This window comes from Emiliania huxleyi (genome assembly GCF_000372725.1).
Source record: "Emiliania huxleyi CCMP1516 unplaced genomic scaffold EMIHUscaffold_272, whole genome shotgun sequence".
NCBI classification, from domain to species: domain Eukaryota; phylum Haptophyta; order Isochrysidales; family Noelaerhabdaceae; genus Emiliania; species Emiliania huxleyi.
In genome coordinates this window covers 97,080-106,879 of record NW_005199989.1, presented here as the reverse complement: position 1 = coordinate 106,879, position 9,800 = coordinate 97,080, and the positions used below count along the sequence as shown (strand labels likewise).

General features: G+C 67.8%; 1 protein-coding gene across 1 annotated transcript in view; it reads left to right on the top strand.

Moving 5' to 3' along the window:
* EMIHUDRAFT_41077 (hypothetical protein) overlaps positions 1-9,800 on the top strand; it is a gene marked incomplete at both ends in the record, with an annotated part of 15,958 nt that overhangs the window by 5,392 nt on the left and 766 nt on the right. The window lies entirely within an intron of this gene.

Below are 9,800 nucleotides of genomic sequence, written 5' to 3'. Positions count from 1 at the left end.
GCCAGGTTCGCCGATCACGCGTCTCCCTCTCCGCTCCGACGTCTCCGCGCGTCTCCCCTCTTGCGACGCCCGAAGGCCTCGCCGCCCTAAGTAGATATGGGGGAGATATGGGGGAGATGCGTGCTGCGGCTCGCCGCCCCAGCAGAGGAAGACTGCGCGTTCTTGTCTCCCAACCAGCGCTCGAGAGGACACGCATTCTCAGCCGCTCTTCCCCTTTCAGCCGCGTTCACTGCATTCACACCCCTCGTCCTCCCACGCTGCCCTGAAGGCGCGCGGCACGACACCGCCCTCCCGCCCCTCATGCTTGCGTGTACTCACCACACAAAGACACACCCCCGGGACCCAAGACGCACAAGCACAGACCGTCGAGAAGGGAGAGACAGCAGCGACAGCCAGAAGTCAGCGCTGTTTCCCAGGAAGGCGAAGGCGATGGCGAAAGGCCGCCTCTAGTGCGAGCTTTAAAGCTAGTGAGCGCATCGCTACTCTAGCTTGCGTGCACTCGCCGCGCAGGCTCGCCGGCAGCGTCGCAAATCGCCTCCCCCCGCGCCTCCGCCACGTCGCCCCGTCTCCCGATCCCGACCTCGCCCGTGCGGCCGGAGGGGTCGGCGACCCCACCGTGGGCGACGCCCGGCTATGGCGCGGCGCCTGCGCCCAGCTCACCGGACCGGCTCGCCGCGCCGCCGGTGCCGCCGCCGCTGGCACCGAGCCCGTGGTGGCGGACGAGTCACTCGATGAGTAGTGAGTGAGCGACTAGGTGCTGCCGCCGCTCACTGAGCCGCCCCCGCGGCGGTTCCAGAGCGGGCATGCTCCTCCTCCGCCCCACTCCGCCATCGCCGCGAGCGGCGGCGCCGCCGCAGACAGCGCCGGCCTCGCCGGGGCGGCTGCCACCTCAAGCGGCTGCGGCGGAGGCGGCGGAGGCGAAGGCGGAGGCGGCGGCGAAGGCGGATGCGGCGGCGTGGCGCGTCGCTCCTTTTCGGCAGGGAAGCTGGGCGGGCCGGCGGAGCAGTCGCCGGCGCGGCCGTTGTCTGCGCCGGTGGCGGCGGCGGCGCGGGAGGGGGAGGAGGAGGGCCGCGACGAGGGGGAGGAGGAGGAGGGGAGCGGCGGGCGGTCGGAGGATGCGGCGGCAGAAGCGGCGGCGGCGGCGGCGGAAGCGGCGGCGGCGGCGGCGGCGGAAGCGGCGGCGGCGGCGGCGGCGGCGTTGGGGTTTGCATCGCGAGAAGAGTCGGGCGGCGGTGGCGGCGAGGCGTCGGCGGTCGAGTTTGTGTGCGCCGCTCGCGAGGACGCGGCGCAAAAGGCGGAGCCTCGCGTGGCGGAGCCGTTTCCCAGACCGTTCCTAGACCTTTCCTGGACGTTTCCCGTATAGGCGGAGCACGTCGTGACCGAGCCTCCGTCCTGCAGCTTCCGCGTGCGCGGCCCCCGGTACCTGTCGAGCAAGGCGAAGATCCCGTGCGACTGGGCGGGGATGCGGCTGCTTGGCTGCGACCTCTGGAAGGGGGGCGAGAGGATGGAGCACGTCGCGGCCGGGCCGGCCGCAGGCAAGGTTGCGGCGTTGCGGGCCAGGCGGATGCGGCTGTAGCATTTGCCATTACAGTGGCACGCCGCGCTTTCTCCCTCCCCGTCGCCACCGTCCGTATCTCCCGCCGATCGCTCCCACGCACGCCTCTCCAACTAGACCGTCCCTGGAACTTTCCTGGAACGTTCCTGTACCGTTCCCTCCCACGCTCGCCTCTCCAACGCAAGGGGCGGTAGGGACAGGTTTTGCCCTTACCCTCCTCCAGCAGTCTCAGAACCAGCTCTTCTTCTGGACCCCATAAAGATGACTTCTCCCCCTTCGCCAGCGGCCGGGACTTGCTCCTCATCAGCTTCCTAGACCTTTCCTAGACCTTTCCTGGAACCTTCGTGTAGGTACGGCCGGGACCTGCTCCTCATCAACTTCCAGTGCCCTGCAAAGGGCGGAGGCTCCGTCTCGGTCGTGCTCTGGTGGGTCATGACGGAGCGCGCGGCCGAGGACGCGCGCTTCACGGGCCTCTGGCGGCGCTTCATGGACAGCGGCGACGACAAGTGGCGCTGAGCTGCATGAAAAAAAGAAACAAGGCGACGGCCGGTGTTTCTTTTTCTAGGCGACGACAAGTGGCGCGGGCTCCGCCTCAAGATGATCCCGTGCGTCGTCGAGGGCAACTTTTTCGTCAAGAAGTTGCTCGGCGACCGCCCCGTGTTGATCAAGGCCCTCCCGCCGCGGTACCACACCTCCAGAGTGTCGAATCCAGAGTGGGTTCAGGTCCTTGGGTGGTGAGGTAGGCCATCAAGACGCGGTACCACACGGGGCCCGGCTACATCGAGGTTGTCGGCGACATCCTCTCCTCCAAGATGGCGACCAACATGTGGCGCGGCGTCGAGTCTTTCGCCAAGTCGCTCGTCGTCGATTTGGGGTCTGTGCTCGTGCTCCTCATCAACTTCCTAGACCTTTCCTGGACCTCTCCTGGACCCTTCCTGTAGGTTTGTGCTCGAGGCGCAGGCGGAGCAGGAGCTGCCCGAGCGGCTGATGGGCACGGTGCGTTTCCATCGCATCAACCTCCGGAAGGCGGTGCCGCCGCCGACGACGCCCTAGGTCGCCGCCGCAGCGGCTGCCGTCGTGAGCCCGCACAGCAGTGCTGATCTCAATGATACCGTCAGCCGCGGTCAGGCAATACGCATTCGATGCCCTTGGCTCGCCCTCACCCCCCGCGGTACACAGCACTCTGGTAGTATACTCGCCGATGAATGGACCCCTCGCGGTCGCGCCGTCGCTCCGGCTCCACACCATATACACCATTGGCGCGACGGCGTGCGGTTACCGCACCTGTCTCCCCTGTCCGAGGTGTCCCCGGGTTTGCCGCACCTGAACAGCTTAGTATGTTTTTCGGTTCTGTACTGACCCCGAGTGTGCGGCGCGGTGCCCTGGGACCCGATGGGCTTCGCCGAGTACGGCAAGTTTGGCAGCCTGCCCGCCAAGCTCGCCTGGTACCGGCTCGACTGTGTCCAGGGCAGGGGCGGATAAAAGAATTTTACAACGGGCGGAGAAAAGAAAAAAGGCTGGGCGCGGCTACTGGAAGGGAGAGGCACTCTCTGGCCTGCAGGTTTGCAGCCTCGGCTAGATGCGCTCGTGGACCGGCATGCGCCACCGGTGGTCCGGAGCCTCCAACACTGCTGGCGTGCACAAAGCCGAGAAAGTCAGCCAACGAAAAGTTGTGCGCCGCAGGTAGGGTGCCTGCGGCTACCGTGTCCCCGGTGATGTACTTCTTAAACGCACTCTGTATCCATGGCCACGACCCATACTGCGCCGGGCCCGGCATGTAGAAGAGTAGGACAGCCGCGTGCGGACCGACGACGGTGCCGGGCATGGCATGGACGGCATCGTCCCAGGGTAGCGGAGCCCAGGAAGACGGAACGTGCGAACTCGCGCGCGTGCTGTTGAGTCTTTGCTGCCGCTCCTCGCGTGATACACCATGTGGTAGTACTCTCGACGCGCACACTTCGGCGGCCGGCGGAGGCGGATGGTGTTGATCGAGGCGAGGAGACGGGGCTCGTCAGCCCACCGGCGGAGCCACTCGTAGTCGTACTTGATGCCCGGGCTCGAGATGTGGTACCTCGACCCGCGATCGCGGAAAGAAAAACGCCGCGCGTCATCGGCAGCAGCCCTGGCCCTTTCGCGGTCCTCGGCGCTCTGCCCATCGCCACCGTCTCGCCACCGTCTCGCGCGCAGCCGCCATCCGATGCCCGGGAGGGTATGGACAGAGAACCTCAGGGATCCGGGGGACGCCAGGCGCGCCATCATCGACAATCTCGCAAACGGTCCCCTCCTCGTCCGTGGCCTCGTCCCCGTCGCCGTCGCCTCCCGTCGCCGCATCCGGATCTGCGGCGGCAGGCGGCGCATCGGCCGATGAGGCTGGCGGCCCGCCCGGCTTCGGCCTGAGACAGCGGTGCCCCAGGCCATCGGCGGCGGCGGCAACTCGGGCGATCGCGACGCAGTGCTTGTCGTGCTGGAGGAAGAGGTGAAGCACGTACCGCGGCGCGGCCACCTCAGTCGGCCAGGTTATCTGAGCCATGCGCCGCACCCCCGTCTCCGAGGCGATTGAGTCAACAACGATCGGCACACCACAAAGGTCCGCCACGCACGCCCAAGAGGAAGCCGTCACATCCGTACGCGTTGTTCCGGACGCCGCGGATGAACGCCCTGAGGTCGCTGGCATCGTCCAGAGGCGCGCCCTCCCGGTATCGACTCCTCTGCACCGACAGCAGCAGCTCTCGCACCGCCGCGGAGTCCTGATGGCCGGGCGGAGCAAAATCCCGTGAAAATTCTTTTTGCCCGGCCGCGCGCAGCGCTAATCGGGCGTCCTTTGCTCCTCCGCGAGATATAGGGGCTGTAAAAAGGACGGGTCGGCTGCAAAAATGCAAAAAGGACGGAGGCCTCGTTCGAATGGCGCGCAGCGCCGGCGCGCAGCGCCACGCCGCCAGGCGTCCGCCGGAGGCTCCTGCTGCGGCCACACTCCGGCAAGCTTGCCGCGCGCAGCGCCCCGCGCCGCAGGCCCGCCGGAGGCTCCCCGGCCGACACATCCTGTCGGTCTTTCAAACGCGGCGGAGCGCTCGACGATCTGGGGCCCCCACTATCTCCTCTGCGACGACGTCTCCAGCCGAAAGCTCTTGGCTCGAGCTTCACCACCTAGTTCCGTCGCCGACCGCCCGCTCGCGCCGAACCGATCTCGGCCGCCAGCCGCTGCCGCCTCTCGGTCGGCGCACACGCACCCCCCCCCCCTCCCTCCCGCCGCGCCCGAGGCGGCGCCGAGGCCGGCGCCTTGCACCCGGCCCGCGGCCGGCACCGCCTCGTCCCACCACTGACCGCCCTGCGGCCCCTGCGCAGGCGTGCCACAGTCGTCGCTCAAAAGCGACGGCCGGGTGTGGGCTGCTCCCTTGCCCCGTCACCCGCCGCGCCCTCGCCCGGCCGCCTCACCGCGCACGGAGCGCTCGCTGCTCGCCGCCGCCGCCGCGCGTCCCCGCGCCGCCACGCTTGCCCTTGCCTTGACGCGCTCTGCGCCAGAGCGCGCGTCTCTGGCAGACGGAGCAGCGTCCGCGCCAGCGGTCGCTGCTCCGCCCCTCTGTCGCGCGCGCAGCGCGCGCGCTGCCGCCGCCGCCGCCGCCGCCCCCTCCTCGCCGTCTTACCCTCCGTGGGGTGTGTGCTGCGCGCGTGCGCGCGCGCGCAGCGCACGGCAGCGTCCCCACCCCTACCCTCCGTCGCACGCTCGCGCGCGCCACGCCGCACGCGCACAGGCCACACACACAGGCGACAGACAGGGCGCTGCGCCCTGCGGCCTGGGCGCCTGCGCGGTGCGCGCCCCCGCCCGCCGCCCCCGCCCCCGCCCCCGCTCCCAAGCGCCCCTTCCGCGGTGTGTCTCGTGTAGAGAGAATATGTGATTATGTGAGACCCTCGCCTGTGTGGCTGTGCGTGTGGGTGTGCGTAGCAAGTGGAAGATCGGTGCGCCCCCCGCCGGCGCCTCCGCTGCGCGCTGCCGGAGCCGCCGTGTCGCGTGTGTGCGACACATATAGCTGTGGCGCAAGTTTGTGTTTGAGACTTTGAGAGTGAGTGAGAGCCTCTAACTATCAAACTTCAAAGAATAAAAGATGAGTTTGTCGTAGCGCGTAGCGGCTAAAAAGAAAGAAAGAAAACGGACAACCCAAGAGAGGGATGGGAGGACGGCACGCCGCCACCACACAGGGATTTTAAGGAGAGGTGTGTGGTGCGCTAGCCGTCGCCCACCCTAGGGAGTCTGCCTCTTCCTATCTCTCTTCGCAGTCTTCTCTCGCCGCTTCTCGCTGCAACCTTCATGCCACCTCGCGGTCGTCCCACTCTCGTCGTTCTCTCCCTTGTCATTTCCTCCTCTGTCGCGTCGTTCTCTTCTGCCTCGTAGCGGCTGTTAGGGACCCGTTAGTTTGGTTGCTTTTTCTTTCCGAGACCCGCACACCTAGCGAGCAAGCGGCACAGCAAAGACGTGAGCGGTGCGGATGCAGATCGAGCACGAGGAGGAGAGCCGAATGCAGATCGACGATGAGGAGAGCTGCGCGCTCGGCGCCACATCCTCGCCGCAGCCGTCGGACGCCAGCGCCACCCTCGCCACTGCGGCGCCCGCCCGATTCGACGTGACGCCCGCCGCCGCTGAATCTCCCGACGAGTCGCTTCCGGACCTACTTCAGCAGCACGCTGCAAATTTGCTGCAGAGTTGGACGCTGAGGGGGAGATTCCAGACGGCCTCCCCGTCAAGGTTGGAAGGGACACGCCATCGGTGTGCTGCTGCTCTGCCGCCCCGCTCGTACACCTCCCGCCGCCACATATCAAACTGCTCATGCCCGCTCCCCATCCCAACAGTGTATCGATGCCGCGCTCGAGCACGAGCGCACTAAGGAGCCGCTCGGATCGATCCTCCGTCGGCGCGGGTCCCTTGACAAAAACACGCGGCATGTCACAAAGTGGCTGCCTGCGGTGCGGAGGCTGCTTGAGTGCGGCGTGCTGCATTTTGGCCCCGTCGGACCGACTGCGGAGCAGGCTGCGCTGCGAGAGCGGTACGCCGAGCTGGTCACGCAGTCGCGCCGCGCTCTCGTAGAGGCGAAGCTGCCTCGGCGTCGCGGAAACGGCGGCGACGTCAACGGCTCGCGGCCGTTCTTGGACTGCTTCGAGCCCGCACTCACCGCCGCCGTCCGCTTTCGAGCGGGCGACGCGAGCTCCGCAGAGCAGGCGGCTGCCGACTGCGGCGTCACGAAGGGGGCGGTGCTCTTCTGGGACGAGCAGCTAGAGTGGGCGGCAGACCCGGCTAAGCGGCAGCGCGTCTTCGCAGTGCCGCAGCCCTCTCGGGACGCGGCTGGCGAGCCGAGCGGCGTCGAGGCGAGCGGCGGCGGCGAGGCGAGCGGCGGCGGCCCGCCTGCCGCTGGAGCTGGAGATGCGGCTGGCGAGCCGAGCGGCGGCGAGGCGAGCGGCGGCGGCCCGCTTGCGGCTGGAGCTGGAGATGCGGCTGGCGAGCCGGCCGGGCTGCGCGATGAGGGGCAGCAGCTGCGCGAGGAGGTGCAGCGGCTGCACGCAGAGGTGCAGCGGCTGCGCGCAGAGGGGCAGCGCTCTGAGTCGCTCTCGAGCGAGCTCGAGAAGCTGCAGCTCCTCCCACGGCCAGGGCCGCCGCCCGGGCTCCCCCGCTGGAGGTTTGGGCCCGATACCGTTTGGGACCGGCCGGTCCGGAAGCACTGCAGCGAGATTGCCCTCGGAACGTTGGAGTTCGGCGCCGGGATCGTGACCTTTGAGCGGGACGAGATTCGATGGACCTTCTCCATGCCGGAATCCCACTCGTCTCACTGCTTCCCGTGGCCCTCGTGGACGCTGAAGCTGAGGACTGCAAGTCTCTGCTCCGCGTCCGCGAGCGACATCGACTTCGACCTCTCCCTGCGCGGCTTTGTGGACGTGCCGTTGGACTTGCGAGGCTACGACCTTTCCTGGGAGTTGTGCCGTTTTGCTCCCAGGACGTCGCCGACCACTTCAATCGGCACGTCCATCGCCGACCACTACGACCCCTTCTCCCAGCCTGGTGCGCGGCACTCCGCTATGCGACCAGCGCGCCAGCACACGCGACCCGCCCCTTCCGACGCTCCTTTCCTGTTGTTGCGCAGGCTCGGCCAAGAGCTACATCCGCCTCCGGTTCGACAGCAGCAACGACCGCCTCGAGGCGCTCGAGGCTGTGCCGAGGATTCGCGAAATTCTCCGACTAACAATTATGACGGACGACTGTGGCGGCTACTATTGGGGGCCCTTCCACCCGCGCGCGCAAGATGAGCCGTGGATGGCCGCAGAGCGAGAGAGGCGCGGACGGAGAGACGAGCGGTACGACCCGGCAGCGGTAGCGCGTTTGTGGGAGGAGGGCGAGAGGGCCAGAGAGGAAGCGGGAGAGGCAAGCGCAGCCGCGGCGTCGCAGCCGGCAGCGTCACCGCGGCAGGGCGCGGAGCCGGAGAGGCAAGCGCTGTCGGCCTTCTTCGACTATCCGGCAGCGCAAGCTCTCGCCGGCTGTCAGGCCTCGTGGAACCCAGCTGGGGTCTAGCTGTGTCCTGTGATCCGTCGAACTTTTATGTACGTAAAAGAGGAATGCAGAACATCGGCCAGGGGAGGGACGACGCGGCCAGAAAGAGGTTAGCGTTTGTTGTTGTCTTAATTTCCAGCAACGACGAACGAGCAAGCAAACCCTGCCTAGACCGAGTTCGAGTACAGCTAAATAAACCTAAAGAGACCCACCCGGGGCTCCCCACCTTCGTGTGAGGGCCCGTGAACATCTTCAGCTTGAGAGAGAGAGAGTTTTGAAAACCAACAAGAAATCGCGACGGCTCACCCTCTACCTACCTACCTAGCAACACAAACAAACTCTCTCTCCTACCTAGCTAGCCAGCGCGAACTCGCCGTCTGAGCCTAGCGCAGCGCGAACTCGCTCTGAGCCTAGCGCAGCGCGAACCCGCGCACATAAAAGCTTTTGCGCAGCAACCCGCGGCCGGGCAACCCTCACAAAAACTTATTGGAGACGACGAGCGGCGGCGCACCTTGGTGAAAGCAGGCGCTTCCTCATGGGCTGCGGGACGAGCAAGCCAGCTGCGCTTACCGCCGCCGACCACAAGGGCATCCCGCCGCTGGCGGCCCTCGACGAGGCGCTCGTCGCTGCCCTCCGCTCGGGCGCCATCAAGCTGCTCCGCACCGAGTTCCTGCGCGCCGACGGCTCCGAGGCGGTGCTGCCCGAGCTCCTCCGCCGGCAAGAGCTGGAGCGAATGGAGGAGGAGAATGACATCCGCATCTTCCTCACGCCGGAGGAGGCTGTTGCGGCGCTGCGCTCGCTGAGCCGCGAAGTCGCCGGGCTGACCTACGGCTGGGCCTCGCCGGACCACCCCGACGTGACCGGAGAGTATCTGGCGAACGTGCGACGCTTCCTGCGCCACCCGCTCGGCGAGCACGTGACCGCTCTCTTCTGGGAGTGCGCCGCCGCCCCAGACCCACCCCGGACCCAGTGGCTGCGCTGCGTTATAGGCAGGCCTTCCCTCTGCGCCTATCCCTCACTTGAGGCTTCTCTCACACTCTGCCGCCCCCGCCCCCCGTGCGCCCCCCCTCCGCAGCTTCTCTTCCCTCCCGCAAAAGCCAAGGACGGCGGCCGAGGACGACTTCTTCTATCAAGCGCTCAAGGTCCGCGCCGCCTTCTCCCCGCCGCCCTCTGCGCCCGCCGCTCTTCTACTCCCCACTCTCTCGCCCGCGCGCATGCCCTTGCTTCTCCTAACGCCTCCCCTCTTCCTACCCCTCCGCAGGTCATGGGCGACGTATACGCCTCTCTCTTCGGCACGATCGTCATCCGCCACCGCTCCGTGCCAGCCCGCCCGGCGGAGCTGGACGGCGAGGTGGTCATCCTCGTCGAGAAGGGCGGCGGGCTCGACGGCGCCGGCGCCGAGGCAGAGCTGCGCAGTGCTCTCGGGGCGTTTGAGAACCCGCGCTACGAGGAGGGCCGGTGGCGCGTGCGCTTCCCAACGCACGCGGCGGCGGAGGAGGCGGTCGAGGCAGCAGCTGCAGCGGGTGCGCTGCCGGGCGCGATCGCCGTCTTCCTCTTCTACAACGGCCGCCCTTACCTCGCTCGCGGGTGCGCACCCCCCCCCCCCCCACCCCACCCCACTCCACCTCTCTCCCTCTATTCTACCCTTTCCTACCGCCCCCGCCGCCGCGATGCGGCGTGCGAGAGTCCCTAACCCCGCTCTCAGAGGTGCTCCCG